Source organism: Cyrtonyx montezumae, unplaced genomic scaffold, assembly GCF_038088225.1.
Source record: "Cyrtonyx montezumae isolate F1298 unplaced genomic scaffold, pur_monq_1.0 scaffold_31, whole genome shotgun sequence".
NCBI classification, from domain to species: Eukaryota; Metazoa; Chordata; class Aves; order Galliformes; family Odontophoridae; genus Cyrtonyx; species Cyrtonyx montezumae.
The window spans coordinates 1,992,701-2,005,859 of NW_027072036.1; the positions used below are offsets into that span (position 1 = coordinate 1,992,701).

At 46.3% G+C, this 13,159-nt stretch overlaps 1 protein-coding gene across 1 annotated transcript in view; it reads right to left on the reverse strand.

Annotated features, from left to right (window-relative positions):
- Positions 1 to 13,159, reverse strand: part of EYA3 (EYA transcriptional coactivator and phosphatase 3) — a 218,572-nt gene that overhangs the window by 120,928 nt on the left and 84,485 nt on the right. The window lies entirely within an intron of this gene.

Here is a 13,159-nt window from a genome sequence, read left to right on the forward strand (position 1 = left end):
GGAGCATTTTGGAGATAAGTACTTTGTGCTGATGGCTGATGAACCATGTGTGGGGAGAGGAATGTAGTGCTGGATCTGAAAGAAGGGAGAGGAGCTTTACCAGCAGTGACCATAAGGAGTTTGGTGTCCTGAGCAAGTGAGCAAGTCAAAAACAGAATTACAATCATGAACGTCAGCCCTGGGAAGCTGATTTTATAGCATTAAGGTTTTTGGACTCACATAATTAAATAAGAAGAGATTTGTTTCTAAGAATCAGGTCCCTTTCCCAACCTGTTTTGAGTTTCTTGGATCTGTTTGTTGGGGAAAGCCTCACTGCTAACAATGCTGAAGCATAAGTAGGAGTAAGAAGTTTGCTCATCCTGTGTGCAAGCTCATGCCTGCCTAGTGGTGTTCCTATTCCTTAAAGCATCCCTGACAGAATCTCAGGCTTCAGAAACAAGAATAATTCAGGAGTTTGGCTGAGAAAGGAGGACACTGTTTTTCCACTTGACCAATTTCATGTTGCAAAGAAGTTCGTTGCCTCACGTGCTGTCTGGTGTCTGATCACTACTGAAACAGGAGCAGACAGTTCCACTCAGGAGCCCAAGTGTAGCATTTACAAAGGAAAATTATCATCTTGGAGAGGTTACGAAGAGATGATGATGTGAAGGAGCCCTGAATGGGTTTAGCTCAGTTATAGTTTGCCCTAAGTAAGACCTGACTAAACTGGGATTAAAAAAAATCCCTGGGGGTGATGGACGTGATGGGATGCTGGGAGCAGTATGGGTTCCCAAGGCTGTGGATGGGGCCCTGAGCAGCCAGAGCTGGTGCAGACATCCATTGTACAGCAGGGAGTGGGGCTGGGGGCCTCTGAGGGCCCTTCCAACAGAACTGTTCTATGGGAAAAAGAAACAGGGCTCAGCCCTACTCCCCCAGACTCAGCATCTCAAAGAGGCTGCAGTAATCTGCTCAGGAACAGCTGCTTCTCCCGAGGGTGTGCAGATCCCTGCTGGAGGATGGGCTCTGGGCAGGCTGTATGGTGGGCTGCAAAGAATGCATCCTGGCTAGTACAGACAGTGGATATATAAACAGAGATGGTGATGGTGGATCTCTGCTCCTGGAGCAGACAGGATCACTCACCTGCACCCAGCTAGGAAAGGTTGTGGGGCAAACAACTGGACTCCTCTTTCAATGGCCTCCAGCAAGGCCGTGCTCGGGGTTAAGCAGTGCTCAGCACCACACAGTGGCACCCATCACACTCCAGGCAGCGTGTCACCACGTAGCCCTGTCCTGTCTGCTCAGCTAGGGTGGCCAACTAGAGCTGAATGCACATGGTATCCACAGGGCTGCAATGTTCATGGTGCTACGAACTTATCCTTGCTCTCTTGATAATTTCAGCTGAATTAATTAATGATGTTACTCCTAACTGAGGTTTAATTCAAACTTTATTGCTTATTATCCTGTTATTAAGGATTAAAAGCTTAGTGAAAGCCAGTGTTGGCTGTTCCTGCTCCCTGGGTACATCCCTCTTGGCTCCTGGGATCTCTCCTGGAAATTAAGCAGAGATCAGAGAATTTCCTCCAATTTATCCTCATTTTTCATAGGAGCAAAATTAATCACCTTTGATCATGTGAGCATGAGAGGAATAGCCCTTGTGAAACAGAAGGGGAGGACAGTGCAAAGATGGAGAGGGGGTGGTGGGTTAGAGATGGATCTTTGGTGATTGGCCATTTGGGAGATAGCTCTGCTGCTTATAGGGACAATCAATTTTCTGTCCAATGCTGTGACTGATGGGGGCTGTGTTGCAGTAGAAGGTCCGTGATTCAACTCAAGCTGCACTGCAGGTGGGGATGAATAAGGACCATGGTGGATCAGAGTTTGGTATCACTGTGTTGTTTGTAGAGCTCCCAGCTGCCAACCTAAGTTGTCCTTGAGGTCTTTTACTCCTCCCTGCCTGACCATGCCCTGCCCAACCTCTGGTGGCACCAGCTCTGGTTTAGCTTACATCTATGGCACTGTGGCAAATGACACAGCTTCCTGTTCCGTTGGAGCCCTGACCACCCTTATCAGCTCTTTATCACTCCCTTACTGTCTGAGTGCTGGTGTACACCCAACTTGTGCCAACCTAATAGAATCCTTCAACTGATGGGGAGGAGGTCGTCACGCAGCTTCCAGATCCAGTTGCTTTAAAGACCACTGGGAGAGGCACCCTGCTCCCCTCTGCCCTTTCCCTGTTCCCTGATGTCCTTCTCTGTAGCAGTACTTTCAATGCTAGAATGATATGAAACTCTTCTATCAAAAAATACTGCACTGCAAATTGGAAAAGATACCTAAGCCATCAGTCCTGTATATGGGGTGGGGCTGCATTGTGCCAGAGGCTAACACCATCTGCTGAGATGTAAACGCATATTATTGCCCAGCAAGGAGGGTGTCTTCCCTGCAGAAGAAGGCAGAAACTGGTTCATTTGCTAAATCTGGCTTAGGGCTCTGCATGCTCGAGTCCTTGGCTCCTGCCACATGCTGCTACTGCTGCCTGTTACAGAAAATACTTTGGCCTGTTATTTGTGCTGCTAGCACCTGGGAGGTGGCAGGAATTTAACGATGCTGCTGCTTGGGGGCCCTTTTTCAGGTGGTGCCCTGGACTCTTACCATGCAGGAGGTGGCTGCAGCTGCCCTGGTCAGGTTCCTGAGCACTGGGGTCAGGCTGTTAGCAGAGGACACGCAGCCCTGCTGTGGCAGTTACAGCTGTGCCAGGTGTTATGGCAGTGCTGACTCTTCAGAGAAAGCAGTAAGGGAAGAGAGAAGACCTGAGCAGCCTGCAGGAGGGCCCAGTGGCTGATGCACTTTCCATCAGGTCCTTACAAATGTCTCTTTGGTGACCAAAAGAACTGCTTCAGTGCATTCAGGTGCACAGTCACAAGGAGAGAGTGCAGTGCAGCCCTGCAGCGGGCCAACCTGCCCCAGCTGCTGAGTGAGGAGTTGAAACAGCGTGGATAGCTGCAATATCAAAACCATGTGAAGCTCCAAGTGCAAAGCACAGGAGCATGTGGGCTGCTGTGGGGAAAGGTAACTCCACCCCAGACAGACTCAGCACAGCCACAACTGTCAGAGTGAAGTATACCACCCTGCACAGCCACGAGATGCCTGCGCCCTGGTGGGGTTGTGCTGGGACAACCCATCCAGCAATGCTGGTGTGGTTGGGGAGCATGCATCCGTGGAGCTCCACTGATGAGGCTGCTGCATCAGCTCTGCCACCGCAGGGCACCTCAAGATCTATAAAATACTGAGTTTGACATGGTGGAGCTTTAAATCACCCTCCCAGGCAATAAAACCAAGGGCAGGACACAACCAGAATGACAAAATGTTTTCTTAGGTCTTCTGGTTCTTTCTGAAGCGACTTCACATGCAGGCACCTGAGGATGGATAACTTTGAGGGACTGGACATGGCAACCTGGCACTGTTTGATGACTCTGCTGTCAGACATCACCAAGGGCAAGGAGATTTCCTGGTGGTTTTCAGTACTGCAGTTTCCATCACACGTGAATGGACAAAGCAAGGTCTCTGGGCAGGAACTGCACCACTGGAAGAAGGAGGGCTGAAAACATGCCCTATTGGCCACTGTTGCTGAATATCTGTTGTTTCCCTTCATCTCTGTTATTGCTGAGGGAAATCACAGGATATAGAGAATTAGATATGGATTTTGCAGCACCAGTGGACAGAGTAAGCAATTGTGGCAGCAGAAATAACACAGTGCTTGAGAAAACTTTTTCCTTAGTTGAATATTGAGATTTGATTCACTACACTTAAAACTCACAAACAATAAATATGTGGAGACGGTATTTTTGTCATTCATTTGCATGAAACCTCTATTATTTCAGTCCCACCAGCTCTCCAGCTGACCTTAGCGTGCAGTGCTGTACACAGAGCCAGAATATCTAATGAGAGAACAAGCAGAAAATGTATTGATTTTTTTAATTGTTTCAGGCCATCTTTAAAAACAGGGTAGAGCACAAATTCAGCTCTTCCCTCTGCATTTCATTAGTGACTTGAAGTATTTAAAGATGCTAGAACAGTAATTTCTATGGCAAGATGCAGTTTTATCTTTGAGACAGGACACTGAGTTTCCCAGACCAACCAGATGCCACTAAAGCCCACACTTTTTTAATGATAACACATATACAGTGCACAGGGGCCCACACTGAGTTGCTGGTTGTTTTAATTCTCACCTACAAATCCTCTGAAATTGAGCAATGTGACTTACCAGCAGGGAAGAACTAAGGGTTGGAGAGCTCCTCCACATGCAGATTCTCTGGGTTTATCTCCAACCTGCTCCCACCCTCAGAGCAGATATTTCCTGTAGTCTCTTCTCACCTCTGCATGTCCCAGATGCTCCCTGGCCAGTCCTCAAAAGGGAGAAGGATAGGACAGGACCTTCAAAGATAATCAAATCCAACTGCCAAAGTTAAAGCAAACCGTTGAGGGCATTATCCAAATGCCTCTCGAATACTGGCAGACATGGGACATCAATCATCTCGCTAGGAAACCTGTCCTGGTGCTCAACCAGCCTCCTGGTGAAGAAATTTCTCCTAATGTCCAGTCTGAACCTCCCCTGGTGCAGCTTTGTGCTCTTCTCATGTGTCCTGCCATCAGTTATATGGAGAAGGCACTAACACCTTCCTATGTACCTCCTCAGGAAGCTGCAGAGAGCAGTGTGGCTGCATCATGGCCTCCTCCAGATTGGACAACTCCAGTATTCTCAGCCTCTCTTCATTGGTCTCATCTTCAGCCCTTTTACCAGCTTTGTTACCCTCCTCTGGATACCCTTTGCATCTGTAGCAGAGATGCTAAGTCATGGCCTGAAACAGTGGTGGAGCACCAGGTGGGAAGGCAGGGCTGAGCCAGGCTCCCTGGGAAGAGCCAGGATCCACCCCTTGCCAGACCTCATTTAAGGGTGGGCAGTGGAGGGTATCTTGCTGGAGATCCCTGCATGCCTGAGGCCTTCTGAAGGTAAGCAGCTTCTTTCCTTTGTTTCTGTGCCTGCAGCTGTTGCATTTGAGCATATCCTTGCTTTCTGCAGCCTGGGGCCTTGCTACTCAGCTGTCACCGCTGCACATTGCATTGCATTGCAAGCATTTTTCTTATACTGTGGAGAGCAGAACTGCACACAGTACTCAGTGTGAGGCTGCTGGCTCATGTGCTCACTGTCACCAGCACTCCCAGGTCCTTTTCTGCTGAGATGTCCTCTGGGCACTCATCTCCCAGGCTGTGCCTGCATCCAGCATTGCCCCATCCTAGGTGCAGAACTTGGCACTTTCCTTTGTTGAACTTCACCCTGCTGCTGATTGCCCAGTGCTCCAGCCTATATAAATCCCCCTGCAAGTTCTCCCATCCCCCTGGAGACTCCACAGCACCCCCAGCTGAGTATCATCAGCAGGCAGGGAAAGGTTCTGCATCAGAGGGCACAGCACCAAGCTGGATGGAGTTGGAAAATGCTGTTGGACACATGGTTTAATTTCTACATAGTCCTCTGCAGAGCCAGGAGTTGGGCTCAGTGATCCCTGCAGGACCCTCCCAAATGTGGGTACTCGAAGAGTCTCAGCAAAATTCCAGAAGTGGTGCAGTCAGCTGTGGGGAAGACTGAGCTACGACAATGATTAAAAGCTATTTACAAAGACAGAGAAGGAAAAATTGTAGCAAGAATGCAATGATAACATCTGGATAATGAGTGGAAGTGGTGCTGTATTGGGGTTTACTCCTATGGGATGTTTATGAGATGGCAAAGTCCAACACAAAGGTCACTGAAGAGAAGCAGTGTTCTAAGAGAGGATATAGGGTCCAAGCCTGAGCTCTGCACCAAGGTTTGGGTGATGTCTTAAGTCTTCTGACATATTTAGAGAACTTTTTCCATGGAAGGATCTCCTGGTTATCTTAACCACCACATGCTACTGCATGTGGCATCTCCAGAGCCATGCAAACACTATTCCTGATAACTCTGTGGTAGTGCTTAGCAAGCCAGATGTCTCCTGGCACCAGTGCTGCAGTTTGCTCTGGATCTGGCTCCAAATGCCTCTCTGTTTTCTCAGCAAGAGAGAACAAGAGATCAGCCCTCTTCGCAGCACATCATGAGACTCGCCCACCTGTGCAAAGTGTTTTGGACTCTTTGTACTCACAGCACTTTCTAGTAATTAATGAATGAGCCTCACAGTCAGTCAGACTGCTTCAGTCCGTGTGAGGGCTCCAGTTTTCTTTTTCTGTTTTGTTGTTCATACAAAATGATTTTATCAATGCAGCTCTAAATGCTAACTGGGTTCATTGGACCTCCCAAAGTAAAAAGAAGTAAGGGATCCTAGAAATCTGCAGATCAGTGTTCCTTGACATGTCTTTGCTGCCAGGAGAGAAAAATTAGGAACACAGCCTGTTCTGGAGGACAGTTCTTGGGGTTCAAAATGCATTAAAAATGGATAGTTGTGTCACTGCATTCAAAGTAAAGCTTTGTTCTCCTTGGTAAAGCTGGAGGGCAGAAATTCATCTAAGAGGTTCACCTAAAAGGATGATAAAGATGAAGGGAACTCTGTAGAATAAAAAAAGAAAAAAGAAATTATATTTTACCAGAAATAACTGCTTGGTTTTGAAATATTTGTAACTAATTCAAAAGCAATGGTGTCTAATTGAGAAACCAGATCTTGGGAGGGATTGGTGGCCCACAGTGAGCTCAGGGGTGGCACCAAATAAATAGCGAACAACATCTCAGTTCAGAATTAATCCACACCATGGAGTTCAGTGTCAGCCAAGCAACCCGAGCAAAAGTTCTGATTGTTTAGCAGATCCTGTAGGGAGGACAAGTTCATGCAGTGCAGTGAGATCTCAGAGAGACAGGCTCTGTTTTGGGTAGAAAACGAGCCAATTGTAGATCATGAAGGCATAAGGTGAAGGATAGTATCTCTTACAGCAAACAGACTGTTACTACGTTTTGCCTGAGCCAACCAATAGATGATGACATTTCCAGTTATCTCAGACAAAACATGACTTTCCCAGCCTATCTTCTCCCTTTCAGACAATAAACTTCTGCTGCATTCTGTTTTTGACTTTACTGATGACATCTTCAGGTTGTTGAGAGCCCAGCTGTGCTTTCAGGCATCCAGGTGTGCATGTCAAGGATGCTGTGGGTCCCACACGTGGCTGAAATTGCCCATCCCTGTGCAGATAGGAGAAAGAAGAAACAGACAACATGATTAGAATATTTGAGGATGTTTCCCATGCCTAGTCATTTAAACAGAGATTTTGTCCATCTCCCCAGTGTTATTCACTGAACTGTGGCTGATATCTAGAATGGCACAGAAGAAATAGGACCCAAAAGAAACAGGACCCACAAGAAACTTGCCAAGCTGTGACTGCTGCTGGTGGTGTTAGGATGCATCTTTGGAGTGCACTTACCAAATCTGGTCTATCGTGTCTCTTATCAAAAGCAATGGTGTTGAAAGAGATCTCAGTGACCAACCTCTCAGTATTGGAGCTCAGAGCTGACCAGTGTCACGTCATCCTGTTCACAGGATTCCTGCCAGTCCTAAGGTGAGGCTGTTCGGGGCATTCATTGATCTCGTGGTTGGAAAGAAATTATTTCCAAGGTGAATCTATGTATGAGCTACAAATCTATTTGGTTTGAGTCATCCTTTGCCTTCTAGGTTAGCTAACTCAGCCTTTCTCTGCCAACCTGTGTAACATACCCTAAAGAAGAGCCACAATCCAGCTGCTGCTCTCTCCCTTTTATTGTTCAGGGGCACAATGCTCCCAGGATTGTGACTGCTCTTTAAAAACACAAGAAGCATGAAGGAGTGTGTGCTGTTTGCTAATTGCTAGATGACATTTTTCTACTCACTGGCACCTGGCACTGCTGTCGTCTCTGCACAGGACCTTTATGGTTACATCTTATCTTTGATCTTTTTCATGGTCTGGTCTTCATCTTTCTGCCTCAAAATGTTCTCTTTCATTTCCTGTTGGAGGAAGAGACTAAGTCCATTCCTGCAGGTGGAAGAATCAGATATAACTTTATTGAATCCTGATTGCCCACAGAATGCCAGCAAGACGGATTTGAAGGAGAAAAAAAGTGCCCAGTGTTTCAGCCATAAGCCTTTCCTCCATACAAGTGGTAAGAGCCAAGGTTGGAGATGCTGTCAGACAAATTAGAAACCTCCAGTATCTGCTACCCCTGTACCCTCTGTGAGATGCTGCCTGTTCATTTTGTTCAGTGCAATTTTGTGTTCTACTGCCAGACTGGAAGAAGACAGCACATCATGACTAGATGACAGCTAGGTAGTTTGTCTTCAGGACAGCTTGGAGTGACTTGCCCAGGCTGCCCTGCTGCAAACACCCTTCTAGCATTTCAGCCAGTACCTCACTTTTCCACTGATACAATGCAGCAGGGCATAGAAAATCAGCCATGCACTTCTCAGAAAACCCACCTTGCAAGCTGTAGAGTTAATTCTAATTAACATCTCTGTAATACACCAACTTCAAGATTGGAAAAGAAATATATGTTATTTTGACTTGGCAGCAAAATTAGTAAAAGATTTCCAGTTGTCCCAGTTTTATTGTCTCTCTCCTGAACAGATACAGTTGAAGGAAAACACAAGTAAGGCTGAGGAGTCACAGTGATGAGCTGTTCACTAACCTTCAGTGCAGGAGTCTCTTGAAAGCCCTAATGCTGCTGTCCAGACAGCCTTCTGAGCTGAGTCCTTGATGGGTTCTGCTCATTTTCAGCTTTTCCTGCTCGAGTTGCTGTCTGTAGGGTGTTATTTGTCTGCAATATTTGGTTACAGTGGTTAGCAGTTCTGTGCTGTGCACTGAATGTGAGCACATGGCCCTTCACTGGAATCTTCTTCTTGCTCCTTCACCAGCAAAGGAGCTGCTTCATCACTCCTTTTTTTGGCTGCCTGAGTTGCTTTCCTGAATACAGCATAAGTGGTTGCTTGCAAGGTTTTTGTAAGAGTTAGAATTTCCTATCCCAAGGAAGGAAAGATGACCTGGAAATGTAGAATGCCATCTGTGTTGGCATATGAGATTTGCTGCCTCCCACTTGGCTGTGATGTGTGCAAGTGGAGCACCAGTTATCCAGGTTCCATACAACCTTCATTCCCACCTGGGAAGAAGAGGGGCTACTTCAGTGCCCAGCAGCAAGAAGCTGAAAGGGATTTATTGGCTAGCAGATCTCAGTGCTATCTTTGGAAGAGACAAGCACCCTGCAGGTAGGGAAAAAGTATAAGAAATAGAGTGCATAGAGAGTATTCTCATCCCTTATATCCTTTCCACACTTCCAGCAGTTAGTGTTTCAAGAACAAGGACCAAATTCAGCCCTAGTTTATTAGCATCCACTGGACACTTTTTCCCTTGACCTTATTACCCCCCAAAAAATATTCTAAGTTCTACAACTAGATTGGCAAAGCACTCTGTTTCTGATTTTAAGCTCATTACCCTCAAGTCTGTGAATTGCAAAGAGGGAACTAATTGGTTCCTTTTTGTCTTCTCTGCCATTGTGGTCTTCTATTCATTTTCCTGCCAACCTGAGGACTCCTTAGGGACATGGCTTAGTGGGCAGTGTTGATGGGAGGAGGACATTTGGACTAGATTATCTTAGAGGTCTTTTCCAACCTGAATGATTCTCTGGTCTGATGTCTTCTCTCACTTCAAACCTGCTCCATAACAGATCATCCCTTGCTCTTCCTTTCAAAGACCTTTCATCCATTTGAAATAGGAGCACCAGAACCCTGCCCAGCAAAAGTGTGCACACACACATGTAATAGTTATCTGATCCTGCAAGCAACTTCAACATTTGAATTTGAGCTACAGATGAAAGGCACTATTTTTGCAGTGAACTGCCCCCCACCCCCTCCTGCCACATGTGAATAGTTTCACTCCATTGCAGATCTTCAGAATTGTCACTTCTGCATCCGTTGCCAATGAAATTCAACTGGTGTTTCCATCAGCTGTCACTCTGTGTTGTGATGTGCTCTGGCAGTGTTTCTCAGCATGTCTCCCCAGGATCACTGTCACTGGTTCTGCGTCACCAGCGAGTCCTCCTGCCTTGTTTGTGAGACCACCCTATGTCTGGGGCCCACAGCGTGGTACCTGTGACATGATGCTGATGAGGAGGAGACCCAAGAAGCAGCAGAAAAAACTGCTGAATCTATTTTTGCATGCTTGGGAAAGCTACTGAAAACAACACTTCCAAGCCAAGATGAAGGTAATAAAATGGTGTAAGACACAAGTTGGGACTACAGGCTGCAGAGCTGAGCAAGTCAACTGAATGGAGACTGAATGGGTCTCAGAGACCCTGTGCTCCTGCTAAGGACCTGAGTGAGGCATTTCTGCCTTTGCCTCCAAGTAGGAATGTAAATTAAAGAGTGCAGTTTGTGCCACGTGTCTTCAGTGTACTTCAGCAGGCTCCCCATGTTGGCCATGAAATGGTAGCAGCCACAGTGGCACTCATCCTGATTGACAGCTCCTCACCCCAGGGCTGAAGAAGCCAGATCAAAGTTGGAAAGATGCTTCTTTTGTCACCCAGACCTGTACTGTACCATCTCCAGCTGCCCCGTGCTGTACATATGCACTGCTCTGCATTGCAGTATTCCCATGTCATGGCACTCATATTCTACAGCTGAAACACAGCAGGACTGAGCAGCCAGGTGAGGAAGATGGTCATGCATGCCCTCAGGTCAAATGTAGCTGTTTGATAAAAGCAAAGCCACAGCAGGAAAGCATAGCTGAACCCCTCATTTCAGCAGGGGTGATGGTGTACATGTGCTGATTTATTGGTGGTTTATCAGGGATGACAATACTTGGAATCACGTTGCTTAATGGAAAGAGCATTTCCTCACTGTGTCCTCTTCTTCTGCGAAGTGACAGCAGCTCCAGAGCTGATCAAGGCAGTTCCTGAAGGGATTCAGGTGCTGGTCAGTGATCCTCACTGAGGCATAATCTCCTCTCTCACACGTGGGGCAGCAGAGGTCTCTCCCCATCATCTGCCAGTAGTTGGTTCAATTAGTTTCTCCTTTTCCTGACCAAATCCAGTATTATTCAGGTAGGATTTCAGGATGAAATGATGAGCAATGGGAACATTTGACTGAAGGATATACCGAGGCTTAGAAGTGCTGGGATTTGTGATGTGATTCACCTCTCAAACTCCCAGTGGAGAGGTTAGGGACCTCCTTTGTGTCAGTGCAGATAGAAGCAGCATCTTGGGTGGTGGCTGTCCTGTCTGAAGCATCACATGTTGCATAAGAGGTGCAGAAATGCTGACAGTGTGATGTTGCTCCAGTTGCATGGAAAATGCTGTGTAAGAGTGGTTCCGAGTGCTACTTTATATGAAAAGAGTACAGTACATTCCGAGTTGAGCACTCACGTTTTGCATTCTGTGTCCTTTAGCATTTTCTGCTTGCAAGGTTTCAGTGTTCCTGTTTTTCTGATACTCACCAAAAGCTCTCGTTGGCTTTAATGAGTATTTGGCTGCTGCAAATTCTGGATAGCATTTGAAACCCTAGCAAAAAAACATCTGACAGTTTATTTTCCCAGACATAAAGGATTGCTTTGTGGATAATTTAGGACAGAAGTGGCTGACAGGGACCAGACATGACTCTTAGGGCTTTGGGATCACCAGAGAAGTCATTTCATCTACTTGGCCACTCAACCAAATGACAGAGGAAATCTTTCTCACACCCAAGCCAAAATCTGGGATTTTTTTCCCTCTACAAACCAAAGCCCAAATTTAATATTATATATGCAGAACTGCATTTATTATTAGCAAAATGTTCCAGAAGAGGAAACCTTTCCAGGAAAATCTACGATATCACTGAATTAAACCATTTGAGAACTCCTTTGAATATGGTTAAAACATCCCAAGAAACAGAATATCAGCCCCCAAGGACACCATCAAGCAGGAGTTTTGCTTTCTGAGAGACACATGCAATACTATGACTTAGTGAGGATGCTATGGGAAGATTTGCATGCATGGAGGTGTAGGAGGGTGTTTGCCTTTCCAGGAAGGAGCCACTTGCTGATGGAGACAATGAGGGGCTACGCAAGACATCAGTTTTGCAAAGTTATGCTCCAGGTAATATATATTGCAGCTATTTTAAATGGCAGAACTATACAGAGAAACCTGGAGGAGCCTTTTCTTTACTGCTTTTCCAGCATCAGTGATGGTTTTGTTGTGTTCTTTGCTGAGGAAATCACTGGCACCAACACCACAGCCCTTGGAACAACTCCTGAGGCCAACAGAAGTGTGAGGGGTTGCAAAGCTGGGCACCACTGGTCAGTGCTCAAACATTAATGGTGCTTTTATCTCACTGGAAGAACTCTGATCTCAAAGTGCTCCCTGCATATCTTCTCCATGGTTCCTACGTGGCCAGAGGGGGTAATAACAATCAGTGGGGCCACCTCATTGCATAGCTGGGTCTTAATTTTTGAGGTGTAAAACACAAGCTCCGTGCTGAAGCTTTGAAAGAGGAAGCTGTCAACAGAAATGATGGGACTGCATCAGACAGACTACAGCACTGCTTTTTACATCGAGGAAGGCAAAATTTGCTGGAATGTACAGATAATTGCTCCAGGACCAAGTGCTTGGAAATCAGTTCTCATCATCCACTAGAAATGCGAGATGCTCTGACAGTAAAGGGTAAAGACTGCTTTAAATCAAATAGCAAAAATTCCCTGAGGACTCCTGGCAACATCCTTTCCAACCCAGCTATGAGGCTTTTGCTCTTTCATGATAAGTCAAAGCAAGACAATGAAAAATATGGGTCTGGACAGCTGTGAAATACATGCTGATTTGCTGATTTGTGATAGAAATATTCAGCTTGGTCTGTAGGAATGAAGATGCCTGAGTACGAAAGCAACAGAAGAAACTCCAGGACAAGGATTAAGTGTTGTAGTGATAACAAAAGGGATCCAGTGGGTAAACCATGTGATTTTTTGGATCAAAAGTGAGCTCAGCAGATCACCTGCACTCCAACAACAAGAAGATAGCAACAGGGTGCAACAGCTCATGCATACCTTTGCTCATCCCATCATCTGGAAGGCTGCTTTAAGATACCAAAATGAGGAATCGTAGAACGGCTTGGGTTGGAAGGGACCAATCCCCCTGGCACAGGCAGGGCCACCAACTTCCTGACCTGGTACCATTCCAGAT